The following is a 14149-nucleotide window of genomic DNA, read 5'->3' as shown; positions in this document are numbered from 1 at the left end:
TACACCACTGTCAATCTGGAGTAAATCCACTGAAGGACTAACTCCAGGCATCAGTGTAACAGAGATCAGAATCTGCTATTCCAGGCTGAAATCTGGTCTCAAGTACCTAGGTGTTTCCCTGTTGACTTCAGTGATGCCGCACAAGCCTAAAAGCAGAATATGAACCAGTGGTGGTTGATGCACGTGTTGCTTGTAAATATTTTTAATGTAATACTTATGCACTTTCTGATGTAAAAAGGGTCTTCACAACATCATGGTTTATATTGGGACAACTACAACGTTTTTCACCTCAAGTGCTTTCCTAGCTTTACGGACAATATGTACAGATTTCATGCTATCTATATATATAGAAAAAAAACCCAGACAGTTTTATGTATCTGTATCGGATGAAATAACACAATTTATAGCGCACCAATTGAAAAAAAAATCAGTAAAGAAGAATTTGGCATCTTCTCTGCATATTGATTATTAAGCAAGGTGTATTATTGCTTCAACTCAATTTGTTTGCTGTATATATTCTGATGGTATCCAAAAGGTTATGATGTTGGACTATATTTTGCAATAAACATTTGAATTAAATCAATGACTTTTTCCTCCTGGACTCATAAAAGTACAGTATGAATATATTTATAAAAGAGCCAACAAGTTTTAATTGCTAATCCAAAGCCTAGTGAAGTCAATGGGAGACTTTTACACTTACTTCAGTTTGCTTTAGCTTAGGCTCTAAATCTCTACAGAGGATTTTGTAGTACCTATCACTGTAGTATCTAACCCTCCCTGAGTACTAAGCATGCAAGCACTGGCTTGCTAAAGTAAATTTTGAAACTCCACATGTCTCTTTAATTTGTCTATGGCCTAACGTTCTACAAACAATGCAAACTCCATTGTACTTTGATGTGGTAAGTATCAGCACTTGTTGCAAAATTCTTTATTCTAAGGAACAAGATGAGCCCTTTGAACTAGAAGGCATGAGAGAAAACTTGGGGACAGTTGTGAATGTGTCTGCTAAGGTTCCCTGCTGATGCTGCTTATAAACAACCTGATGCCATGCATGCCTGGGAGAACAGGAGGAGACACTTGCTACTGCCGCTTATTTCTTAAGTGTGGATTCTGCTCTCCTCATTTGTGACACTGCCCTTATAATTTCGCCATTGCTCAACTTAATGGACTGATTCATCCTTCCACTGAGTCAACAGGCTTATGCTAGAGAAGCCTGAGCCACGTTTTCTAGGGTTTAATTTGCTACTAGTTTTGCTCAAGTCTGAGGTTGACATATGAGGTTTAATCAGGAAGCAAAATATTTTGTAAGTATTTATTTACCTGTTTTCAAATTGGCTGATTCCCTTGATATAAAATTAAAATAGCTAAGTTAATAAATACATTAATCAAAAAGAAAAGGAGTACTTGTGGCACCTTAGAGGAAGTGAGCCGCAGCTCACGAAAGCTCATGCTCAAATAAATTGGTTAGTCTCTAAGGTGCCACAAGTACTCCTTTTCTTTTTGCGAATACAGACTAACACGGCTGCTACTCTGAAACCTACATTAATCAAGTGATCAACCAGTCCCCAGCAATAACCCCATGCTCCTGGGGGAGGGACATTAAAATAAATACAGAGATATTGATCTTTAAAGATCAGGTCTGTTTTTTTTTTTAAATCACTGAACTGTGATAAGGTTTTTTAACAAAGGGCCAGAGCTGTCTGATGGAGCTATCCCTTTGAGGGCTTCTGTGGAAGCAGACTGACACAATAAACACTGGGGTCCCCAAAAAAGAGATGAGCCCAGGAAGCGCCTAGAGAAAGAAGTGCGCCATATGCACCCAACTGTGAGACTGAAGGCTTGTCTACACTACCGCTTAAGTCGATGTACCTTACGGCGCTCAGGGGTGTGAAAAAAGCCACCCCCGAGAGACACAAGTTACATCGACCTAAATGCTGTCCACACTGTGCTATGTTGGCAGGAGAGTCTCCAGCTCACATAGCTTCTCCCTCTCGCTGAGGTGGAATAATTATGCCAATGGGAGAACACTCTCCTTTCGACGTAGTGTTTCTTCGCCAGACACACCACAGCTGTGCATCGCGGTAGTGTAGACTTGCCCTAAGACCAAACGTTTTAACAGAAGCTTAGAGAAGGTTTTCTATCAGAAATCTCACAAAAGGGCTTTGTTTTTGCTAGGGAGAGGAGGGAGGATTTGAGGGTGTGTATGTGAGAGGATTGTTTTATGCAGACCACAAGACAGCTATTCACCAGGGCTAGGATTTTCAAAAGCATCTAAGGGAGCTAGGCTCTTCTGGGTTTGTAAATTCCTATAGACTTTGGCAACTTGCTCCCTTAGGCACCTTTGAAAATCCCAGTCTGTAAGATCTGAGCCCTTTTGCATGTTATTCTCCTTAGAGCAACTCTTAATTTAAGTCTAAGTTCCCACTCCTTGTTCCTCCAGAATCTATAGTCATGTTATTGGTCTAATTAGGGCCCTGATCCTGCAAACTCTTATGAAAGTGCTTATCTTCACACCTGTAAATAGTCCCATTGACTTCAACAGGGCTACTCACGGATGGAGTTTTTCCCCCAGTCCTTTATTGCAAGGGACATCCCTTATTTTTTTATCTCTGTACAACAAGATTGGGAGTTGCTGAGTGCTGCAAAAAGCAGCAAGAAATACCCCGGCGAATGTAGGTGAGTACTGCTTATTAATTATTATTGTAGGTGATGATGGTAATATTCGGAGGATGGATGGGCAGGGGGTGCTAAGAAAACAGTCCTTTATTTTTGAAATACAATGTTGACAACCCTACTCACAGGCGAAAAGTAAAACTCATCTGTGTCTGCAGGAATAGGACCGTGGACTGTTAGCTGCTTGAGGCAGGGAGCAATTGAAATTTCAGTCATTTGCACTGGTCCAGTTCCACCGATTTCAATGGGGTTGTACCTGAGAACACAATATGGCCCCATCATGTTTTCCTACTTATTTGTATAGAACCAGGCAAACCAGTATTACTATATAAATAACGAATGAGCATGCACTGAATACTCATGCACTGAATAATGTTCCAACCAAAGGCATAAAGATACTTTAACTCTGGTGGAATTAATTATTATTTGAAGCGGTACAATTGATGTCTGTTTCTTAGTCATTAGGAAAGACCTTAGAACACAAATGATAAACACATTAAGTAAAGCTACACCTTGAATAAAGCTCAGTGTTATAGTCCTTCAGTATTCTTTCTCCATCCATCTTGTTGCTTAGATACAGTATTCAATCAATCCCTGCCAGATTCAGTAAGAAACAATAGAAATTTAAGATCATCTCAATCCATCACCGCACTGACAGAGAGCCATTACACCCCAGGGCACTGTTACTCACTTTCAACAATATTCACATTTGCAAATGTCATGTATACAAGTTGTCACATTCTAATAGTCCTTGAGGTTGCCCCGAGACCCGATCCAGCAGACAGATTTAATTCTTTGAAAGGCAATTTTACCTAAACTGCTGCCCTGTTCGCTACATTTTATCCAGCAAAATTTCATATAACATAGGACAACCAACCCCCCCTCTTTTTTTCTTTTTAAGGTTACAATAAGGCCTGCAACTTCCTGTTCTGAAACCTTCCACCTCAGACGATGAAGTCACCACCTTTTTTAAAAGACATTATTACTGAAGTCAACTCAAACCTAGAGACCTGATTCTCAATGCCCCATAAGGTCATTTTATGTTCCTGGAGCAAAGGTGACAAAGTGACTTTAAAGCTGCCCTAAAGAGGTAGCTGAGTATTGCCATGGTGTAAGGAGTCCTTATAGGCAGCTTTACACTGCCTGCTTCCCCCACGCACCCCTAAGGAGCTCGTTGCGGCCAGAAGACACAGGAAAAGGATGTTCTTCTGAGATGGGAAGAATTTGAGGAGGCAGAATTAGAGCATGATATGTTTCACTGACCCTCACCCAGGGGATGATTCTTAGGGGAGTTGTTCTAGCCCGAGTAACTTAGAGCAGCCCTGGACATGAAGCATTCAGAATCTGATAATCTTTACAAGGAATTTTTTTCACGTGGAATACATTTGGTATGGGAAAAGTAATGTATTTTATAAGTGACTTCATGACTGGACTTTTGATTGGCCTAAAGTAGTGATTATATATCGCCAGCACGCACATATACACAGTGTTGTGGGTTTACTCCTCTTCAGTGTGCTGTCAGTGGCTTTTAGTGTGCAAAATCATTTTTTTTGTACTCCATATTTAGTGATAAACAGCAAGTTTTAAAAATAAACTCAGTAAAATTCATCCAGTCAGTGAGGTTGCACCAGGGATACATTTGGCCCACTATATTTAAGTCACACTGAACTATAGAATACTTTGAAAAATCATTATTTGTTTTGTGACTGTCCGCCATCAGGGCTGAAGGCCCCTTTGTGCTAGGTACACAGGTATAATGATAAAAAGATCTCTGCCCCAAGAGTTGCCGTCTGCATGGAGAGACAACAGGTGATGACAAAAGTAGGGTGGCATAAGCCATTGGCTGACAGTAGAGGAGATAAATGTCTGTGCATATGTTGGTTTGTTTTGTACAGTGAACAGGCTAAACCAAGAAGCTTTCTGGGTCTCTGGGCACTGCTAGTTTAAGGTCAAAACTCTCCTCTCAGCTCCGTGCAGTGGTTCATATTGGGCTCAATTCTGTTTACACTGGTGTGTGATCACAGTTGGGCCCACTGGAAATGAAAACTACGTCCACTGAACCAGAGTCACACCTGCATAAAACCATTGTAAGTGAGCTCAATATCAGGCAGGTCGAATCAATAGGGGCTTTGCTACAGACTGCAAAGAGAATGGGATTGGGCCTGTTGCATATGACAGGTGCATGGGGGACATGAAGGGTGCGTCCTGAAACAGCTAGTGTGAAGTTTGCAAAAAAACTTGGAGGATGACTGCTCATTTGCACAGGAACACCATTCTCTCTGAATGCATATGAAGCCAGAAGCTAGGACTGGACAACAGAGGATGGATCACCTGATAATTGCCCTGTTCATTCCCTCTGAAGCATCTGGCATTGGCCACTGCTGGAAGACAGGATACTGGGCTGGATGGACCTTTGGTCTGACCCAGTATGGCTGTTCTTATGTTCAGTTTCTCTCCCACTATAATCCCAATACAGACAATTGCTGCCTTTATTAAGGCCAGCCCCACTTCAGTTGCTTGTGTCCTGCAGAGGACAGGCCTTGCTCTGTGTACACTGTGTTGGCCTTTTGTCTGCTCTGCCAAGGCCCCGCTCTGGTTCTTTACTCTGTATTGGATGATTGTGCTGTATCCTCCCCTCTCATCATATTAAAGCGTCAGGAAAATATATTCTTTGGCCATCCATCTCCAGTGCTTCTGGCAATTGTATGACATGAATATTATGGCTCTCAGAGTAGAGAAACTCCATCACTCAAGCTGACAAGTGTAAGGATCTCCTCTCTTGAACATGGTGAGTGACCTTTTCATATGCAGCGAGACTCACTGGTCACGCTGCCTCTTGTTCAGTGAAACCAATGAGTCCCAGCAATTCCCTGAAGCCTTCAAACAAAAGTCATTGGCCCTTTTCGACTTGCAAAAACCTTCTTTAGCATGACAAAGTTAAAGGGTCTTAATCACCACTTGGATAGCCTCTGTCAGCTCCATATACATGAATGGGATGGAGGACAATGATGGTGTCTGCGAGATGCACTATGCAGGATTTGTTGGCTGGGATTTTTAAAGGATCTTACAGGAGTTAGGTACCAAAATCCTGTTGACATGCAAGAGAGTTAGGTTCCCATCTCGTATTAGATGCCTTTGAAAATCCCACCTGTAATTTTTAGCTAAAATTTTTACAAGTGTGTGTTTAAAAATTAGGCCCCTAAACCAAAGTGGCCTGATTTTCAAAGTTGTCAAGCATTTGCACTTCCCAACAAATTTAACTCAGGAAGTGCAGTCTCCACACTTATTCCTGGGTTCTGGCAAGGTGGGGAGCGGGAGGTGCACGAGTGGCAATGATCCTTAGCCCTCTCCACTCTCCTGTTGTTTTTTTTCCTGTCTCTCTTTCTTTCCCTACATACACAGCAGTGCTGCATTCAGGAACATTCTAGACTGAACGGCTTGAAGGAAGTTGAAATATATTGAAACTAGCCTGTAAGACTATCCATGTCAAAGACATCACTGAAAAAAACTCCTCTTTTTTAGCAACAAAGGTTTGCTCAGAAAATAAGATCTCATTAATGCAGATCTTTGGCTAAGCAAGTGTCTAGATTAACTGTGTCCATTTAGACAGTGGAACTAGTTTTGTGTGAGTTTTGATATCCATTCACAATCAAGGCCTATCTAATGTGTCATAGCCAGCACAATGCAGTGAAACCTTACAAAATTCTTTTCACTTCAGTCTCATTAGAGTCCAGGTAATTAATGGTTTCAGCATTTACAAAATTGCTACCTTTTGCAAAACCCAAGAAAAGCGTTACAGGTATTGCCCAGATATTTTTTGAGAGGGGAGAGAATACTGGAATTGAAGGTATTTAATTTGGACCCTGAATGACTGGAGAGGAAAGCTTCATAATTATTAAACATTTATATTCTAGTAGCATCCAGATGCCCTGTTCAGGATTGCACTAGAAGCTGTACAACCAGAGGTAGGCACAGTCCCTGTCCTAAATAACATATGACCTAAGATGATGAGCAATATGATGAAAGGTAAAGGGAGCTAGCGACAACCAAATAGATATAACTTCCATATATATTTGCAATTTCCCCCCAGACCGCTAAAGTGCCATCAGTAAACTCATTACTTCATGAATGAGTAAGGAGACAGTCCCCAGCTGCCTAAAACGTCATTCTGAAACAGACAAGTCTGTTTAGACCCATGACAGGCCAGAAGACAGTTTTACATTGAGTGGGGACCCTCAGAAAGACCAGCACTGAAAGGCTTCATAGATGAAGAGCGCTTCCTGGAGAGATGGGCCTGATCTTTGGAGAAATTCAGATCTAGAGCCAGCTTTATGGCTTGGACCCATAACTATTTTTTTCCTCAAGGGGATATTGAGAGGAAGGAGACTTGATGCCTGAGAAGTAGAAGGCAGCTCCCGAGAGTAGTGGGCAGTATAAGGACGACAAATGCAGCCAAGAGTGGGAGAAGACTTCCCAGAGAGCAGCTAGGAGGAAATGAGAGCAGATACGTAGTCAGGAGCAGAGTGGTGCAGAACCTAGGAGGTCAGGACAAGGAGCTGGAACCTGTTGAGGAAGGCGAGGAAGCGAATGAAGAAGTTCAGAGGAGAGGGTTACATGGTGGGAGGGAGGAATGAACTGAGCAGTGGCCTTTTAGATTTCTTCTCATTTCTTTAAGAGTTCTTCCCTCTAGTCTCCTTTCAGTGCTTACTTGTGACTCCTGTTAACATTAATGGAAGCTATATATGGGCACATCCAGGAAAGAATAGTGCCATATGTGTGCAAAGTCTAGGCAGTATATGGCCCTTAATTTCCTCCTCAAATGGTTTCAGCAGCCCCTGGTATGCAATAAAAGATGACGATGATGATGGAATAAAGACTGTAAAAAACAGTGGGGAGAGAGACAAAGGGTTAATGCTTTAACCTTTCACCTCAGATTGGGCTCAAACACAGGCCATATGCAGCATAAGTTTGTTGGCTTCAGCCTTGTTTCTTTGGAGACAATTGGACTGCATCTCAAAATCGTTGCAAGAGTGGCTCTGCTGAGCAGGCTTTTCTCAACACAGAACTGGAGCATGCCTAGGACAGAAAAGAGGCGAGTTCTGAAATGCGGAGCAGCTTCCCTAGGACTTGGCCCTATTGAAGTCAGTGGGACTCTTGGCATTGATTTCAATGGGTGTTTGCTCAGGCCTATAGTGCCTATCCACACCAGCTCTGGTTATCATTTGTGAGACCAACTTTTTCCCATGCATATTTTGAAGAGGGTATTTTTGATGTGTTTTTGCTATCTATTAATGCAGAGCACCCCAAGCCGCACTACTCATTATTATTCACAATACCATTCAGCTGCACTGTTGAGGAGGCAAGGGGTTTCCCACCATCCCTACTCCACTCTGGACAGCAATAAAGCCCAGATATTCTAGTCAGACAGACTCAGGTGGTGGGTCTTGTTCCCCATAGTTCAGTCCAAATCCCAACACTGGTGGCATCTGCCCAAATCTCTCACAGGTGCCAGTACTGATCCTTCAGGAATACAACTCACAGCATAAAACATAGAATTGTAGGACTGAAAGGGACCTCGAGAGGTCACCTAGTCCAGTCCCCTGCACTCAGGACTAAGTATTATCTTCTAGACCAGTGGTTCTCAAAGCCGGACCACTGCTTGTTCCGGAAAAGCCCCTGGTGCGCCAGACCGGTTTGTTTACCTGCTGCATCCACAGGTTTGGCCAATTGCAGCTCCCACTGGCCGCGGTTCACCGCTCCAGGCCAATGGGGGCTGCAGGAAGCGGCGCGGGCCTGTTCTAGACCATCCCTGACAGGTGTTTGTCTAACCTGCTCTTAAACATCTCCAATGATGGAGATTCCACAACCTCCCTAGGCAATTTATTCCACTGCTTAACCACCCTGACAGTTCTGAAGTTTTTCCTAATGTTCAATTTAAACTGCCCTTTGCTGCAATTTAAGTCCATTGCTTCTTGTCCTATCCTCAGAGTTTAAGGAGAAGAATTTTTCTCCCTCCTCTTTGTAGCAACCTTTTATGTCCTTGACATGTACTTCACACAGACATGACAACTCCACTCTCAGCCCTCTCACACAATTCCTGAAGGTCACCCTGTTCTGGCCCAACTCCCCATTCCCACTTCAGCCCATCTCACGCCATCCTTCTTTTTCACCCTTGCCAATTTTCCTCAACAACTGTGTGGGCCTGGGATCACTTACAGGAAGTCCTGGTTTGACAGCATGGCAGGAAGCAGGAGGGGAACTAGCTGGCTCAACCCCATGAGGTGCTGAGCACCTCTTGCAAAATTTGGAACAATCCCAGCCGTTGAAACAAGATGCAGCACTGCAGGCTGGGGACTGTGCTCTCTGCACACCAGGGGAGAAGTTAGTGGTGACTCATGGGCACAACTGAGCCCACAGAAGCCCTGCAGCAGCAGCTCCTGTCCCACAGGGCTGGGCCCAGCTACCTACTTTGGCGTTGTGACCTGGTGGCACCAACAACGCACAGCAGCTCCCTCCATCCCCCCTCATCACCCTCTACACTGGACCAGGATAAAAAGACCCCAGAGGGGGGCTGAAGAGCAAGCCCACCCCACACTCACCCAGCAGCAACAGCTCCTGCCCTGCAGGGCTGGACCCAGCTCCCCACTCTGGGCGCTGAGACCCCATGTGCCGTGCTGCAACACCACTCACTCAAATATGGCCCAAACCTGAATGATGCTGTGACCCTGTGCACCAGATCACAATGACCAGAGCAGGGAGCCAAGCCCAGTTCTACCGGACAGGAGCTGCTGCTGCTGGGTGAGTGCAGGGCAGCCTCACTCTTCAGCTCCGTGCATCTGGGTCCGCTGCCTGCAGTGCCAGGGTAAAGGGTGCTTCTGTGGGTGGTCAATGCCCCTTCGGCAGGGCAAGGAGGTGACAGCAGCAGGGGAGGAGTACTCACACTGAATAGGGAGCTTACATCTGCCACTGCTGTGGACCATACCTCTGTGACAGAGTTCAAGTTTAGCCCGGGGGTTCTTAGCAAATTGCAAATGTAACCCTCCGTCAGGCACGTGAGGCAACAAACACCCTTTTCACAAAACAGCATGACAGATGGAATTCCCATATGAAATGTTGGTGTGTCTGCAGAGACAGCAAGCATTAATGCGCGCTTCACTGGATCATGCATATCTAAAATTTCCATCTACTGCAGAAGGGCTCAGGCTGCAGGACTTGAAGCTAGATCTCAAACAGCCCACAGTTCGGGGTTGATCAGATTAGCTATGTTAGTTCAGGCCCATCTTTCAGATCTGCAACTGTAAGGGTCTGAGACAACTCCTTTCCTGCATGATCAGGGGATAGGAAGAGTGCATGCATATATTGCAGCTTTATCTCATCAATCACCAGACGACTGTCACAAATCACAGTCCAATTCCTTTTAGGCAGTTGGAAGCACTAAATTGCTCCTCCAGTTTCCAGAGCTCCTCAAATACAGGCCAGGTACCTTCAGAGAGAGAACATAAAGGGGTGATGAAGATGGATGCTCAAGACTTCCTGTACTTTAACCCACAAAATGTCACATCAATAGGGAGCCTGCCTTAGGTCATCTCAGATTATTTCACTCTTTGAGGGATTGCCCTGAGTGAGGCATTTTCCACAGTTCAGTGCAGTTTCTCTCTCTGTTACCTGTTGGGAGTGTCTCTTTCAAGCTTCACAAAAATACAACTGCTTATAACACAAAATACTGTGATCATATTCAGCAAGGATGTAATTCTAAAACAATATTTTATAGAGCATGGAATTCTGACAGAAAATATTGCTTTCAAGAGAACCAGTAATGGCAGAAGTTCCTACTGCTAGAAATTCCTGACTGCTAGAAGTTTGGACTGGAGGATGGATCACTTGATAAAGTACTCTGTTCTGCTCACTCCAACTGAAGCATCTGGCACTGGCCACTATCGGAAGACAGGATACTGGGCTAGATGGACCATTGGTCTAACCCAATATGGCCATTCTTGTGTTCTTTTAAAGATGAACTCAGTTTTAAACTCTTTCATATCAGTGGGGCACTTCCATTTACTCTGTTCTAGAAAATGAGAGGGTGCTTTACAGAATCATAAAGGCAACACATTTAAAACAGACGAACAGAAAAGCCCAGTGTTATAGGATATTATTGGGGCAAATAGCTCACTAAATTCCTAAATAATTAAAGGTCAGGCAATGATAAGAATAGGAACAGCCTCTACAATAGAATTACAAGGGTTATCAATCCTTATCACCTGGGACATGAACTGATCACCAGCTGGCACCAGGAAGAACCTTCCCCTCAAGATATAGTACTGCAAAGTTAGGTTCATTATAGGAGTTTCTCACCTTTTGGTGAGACATCTGGCATTGTCCCCTATTGGAGGCAGGATGCTGGAAGATGGATCATGAGTCTGTTTCAAATCCCATAAATGTACAAGCTGTCATCATAACAGGGACTCTTATCCTGCACCAGTTGAAACTGGAATGAATTTTGCTACAAAATCAAACCCTGTCCCTCCACACACACACACACCCCTCCCCCCCGCAGGGCTTATCATTTGTATTTAGCCTGACAGTGATCTCTAAAATCTACCTTAGTTACTTAGGTCAGAGAACTCATCTTGTGGATGTTCATAATTGCAAAATCATTTGTGTTGGCTTAGGTTCTGAAGCTAATTCTGCTCTTGATAAATCAGCAATGTTGATAATGGTGACAGCCAAGTTCTCCCTTACATGAGGCCCGCTCCCACACAGGTGGATAATTGTGCATGGGCATCTGTAGGAAGAATGTCACCTAGAGGTGGGAGATTATAGAATCAGAAATGTAGGACTGGAAGTTAAAGGGACCTTAAGAGATCATCTAGTCCATCCCTCCAAAACTGAATTTTTATTTCACTGGAATTCCCTGTATGGTATGTCTCCATTCCACCAAGCACCCAGATACTTTTGGTCTAAATGACTTATTAAGAGAATGACAAAACAAGAACAAGAGTAAAGTCTCCAAATAAGAGCACACAGCATATCTGGCTTCTGTAACAGTACTGACGAACACAAAATGGCTGCCAGCCCTCAGGTCTTACAGTGAGGTGATTCTGCACTCCTGCAGCAACCCACAAGGCCCATCACATCAGGAAAACAATATAGGGCAAGCCTGAGGTTCTATGCCAGGCCCTCTTTAGCTCACCCCAGTGCTCCCCAAATAGGGAAGGCACCAGCCACTTCCCCTCTGGCATTGTACTAGCAAACCCCAGAGTCCCTAGAGATTTAAAGGTGTAGTACACAAAGCCAGCATAATAAATATATAGATAAATATGACACAACATATACTAATTTTTATATGCAGAAAAAACCTGTTGACCCCATAACCTTTATGGATATAAAAAGTCTTCTCTTAAGAGACATTCTGTAGTAGGTATTCACTCCTTATTGCCAGTAGTAAGGACCTTTTTGTCATTTGTTTTGGTGCAGGGACAAAGTAACTGTTTTAGAAGATCTATTCTTTAATCGATATTTATTTAAGTGGGATCTGGTATATCATTAATCATAGTGCTAAGATATAAAATGCTAGTCTAGCCTGAAGAATTCTGCCTCATTCCTTTTTCCAGAGGAAGACATTTAGAAATCTGCACTCTTATTTTTAAATGCACATCACTTCTTAATAAAGTAATGAAATACCCCTCTCGCTTGGTTAAATACATACCACAGTGCTGTTTTAGCAGGGTTCTAGCCCTGCATGGAAATGTACTGTAGCAAACCATTTTGAAAGTAACCCATTTTCATGTCACTGTGATTACTACAGTATTTAATGTTTAGCCGCTGTGCCTGATAATCAAGCTAACTGCTGACAAAAATCTTGATTTCTTTTCTTTGAAACTTGACTGCAAGCAGATGGTGGCTTTGCCCTTGGGGAACTATGTCCTCCCAGCTACTTTGTTATCTCCCTAGAGATCATATTTCCTAGCAATGGAAGTACAGTTATGTATCGGTAGGCTGCTAGATATTGTTGGGCTACTAAAAGTACACATGAAAATACAACCATCCTTTCATCATAAGCACTTACTTTAGTTTAACTTGAAGGTTACAGTCCCGTTACATCATCCTGCAAATTTTGCCTCAGTTTCCTTGACAGGCCACTTGTGTATTAGAGATGGGATTCGAGCTCCTGAAAAGACATCAGCTACTTTAACATAGGATGTACTGACAACCATGGCAGAATTATCTTTCAGACATTATTCACTAGGACAAATGCCACCCTGGATTATGGTTTGAATTACTGCTTTTTAACCAGAGCAGCGTGCCCATTAGGAGCCCTTCTAGAATTGTCCAATACCTGTAAAACATTTCTCCAGTTATTTTTAAAGACAGCATCTGCACGGAGGAATCGTATTATTAACATTTGGCATCAGTTTAAAAGCCTTTCTTAGGAACTTATACAGCCCCCATTAACCTATTATTTGACAGCCCCGCAACCTTTAAAGTACTTTTATTCCTGTTTTACAGTTGGAGACACTGAAGTACAGAGATGCTAAGATACTACAGACTTTTGCCAACACAAGTTACGACACAGTTAGTATATTGCTTGTGCATGTATACGCTTGGCTTCTTGCGTTGCCACTGCATATACTCCCCAGGAGTGAGTGTTTCAATGCACAGTGGGGTGCACCACGGTGTAAGGGACTGGGGTGTAGGCAGTTTTGCCTAGCAGTGACAGCTGGGCTGGTGTCCACACATCAAGGACAGCTACAAGACAGCAGTCATGGGTCAGAGGAATGGCCAGAGCCAGGATCAATAAGCAAGAGTCAGGCTAGGGTCAGATTTCAGAAGACAAGGTACAATCAGGAGCCACAGCAGACCAAAAGCCTGTGCGGTTACCCAGACAACTTCCTGGGCCATCCTCCAGGATTAAATTGTGAGTTTGGCCAATCACAGGGCCTCAGAGAACTGTCACTCTGGATCCTTTGGGTGGTACTTCCTGTGGCACCTAATCTCCAGCATGCTCCCTGGCTACAGCTCTGCATGCACTCCCAGTAGCAATGTGGGAATATGTGCTGGCCCAAGCTCTGCAAGCCTGGGTTTGCACCTAGGCCTCAGTGCAAGCGGGGAAGAGGTGGGACCAGGCCTCTGCAAGCCTGGGTTTGCACCTAGGCCTCAATGCAAGCGGGGAAGAGGCGGGACCAGGGTGGGAATTTGGGGAAGGGTTTGGAATGGGGGCGCGGGAGGGGGAAGGAGGTGGGATGGGGCAGAGTCAGGGTGGGGCCAGGGCACCCACTGGCGCCAGGAGAAATTGACACCTATGACTGGAATGGGAAAGCGTCCTGCTGCAGAGAAATAAATAAGGCTGCCATCCCTAGAAACTTTGGGAGAAGATTGCGGAGTACCACCATGAAAGGTTTGTCAATATCTATCAGAAGAATTCAAGGGACATCCCTGTGTACATAAACAAACTGCTCTGCGTGCCTCTTTTGCCCAC

General features: G+C 43.9%; 1 long non-coding RNA gene across 1 annotated transcript in view; it reads right to left on the bottom strand.

Moving 5' to 3' along the window:
* LOC311524979 overlaps nucleotides 1–12936 on the bottom strand; it is a 28748-nt gene extending 15812 nt beyond the window's left edge. Inside the window, exon 1 of the long non-coding RNA XR_014712652.1 lies at nucleotides 12740–12936. This is a non-coding gene — a long non-coding RNA (uncharacterized lncRNA). The remainder of the gene's footprint in view (nucleotides 1–12739) is intronic.
* Nucleotides 12937–14149: the final 1213 nt, after the last annotated feature.

Source organism: Lepidochelys olivacea, assembly GCF_965140295.1.
Source record: "Lepidochelys olivacea isolate rLepOli2 genome assembly, chromosome: 8".
In the NCBI taxonomy this organism is placed as follows: Eukaryota; Metazoa; Chordata; order Testudines; family Cheloniidae; genus Lepidochelys; species Lepidochelys olivacea.
Note: the sequence above shows the minus strand (reverse complement) of the source record. Positions and strands in the feature narration are given on the sequence as shown.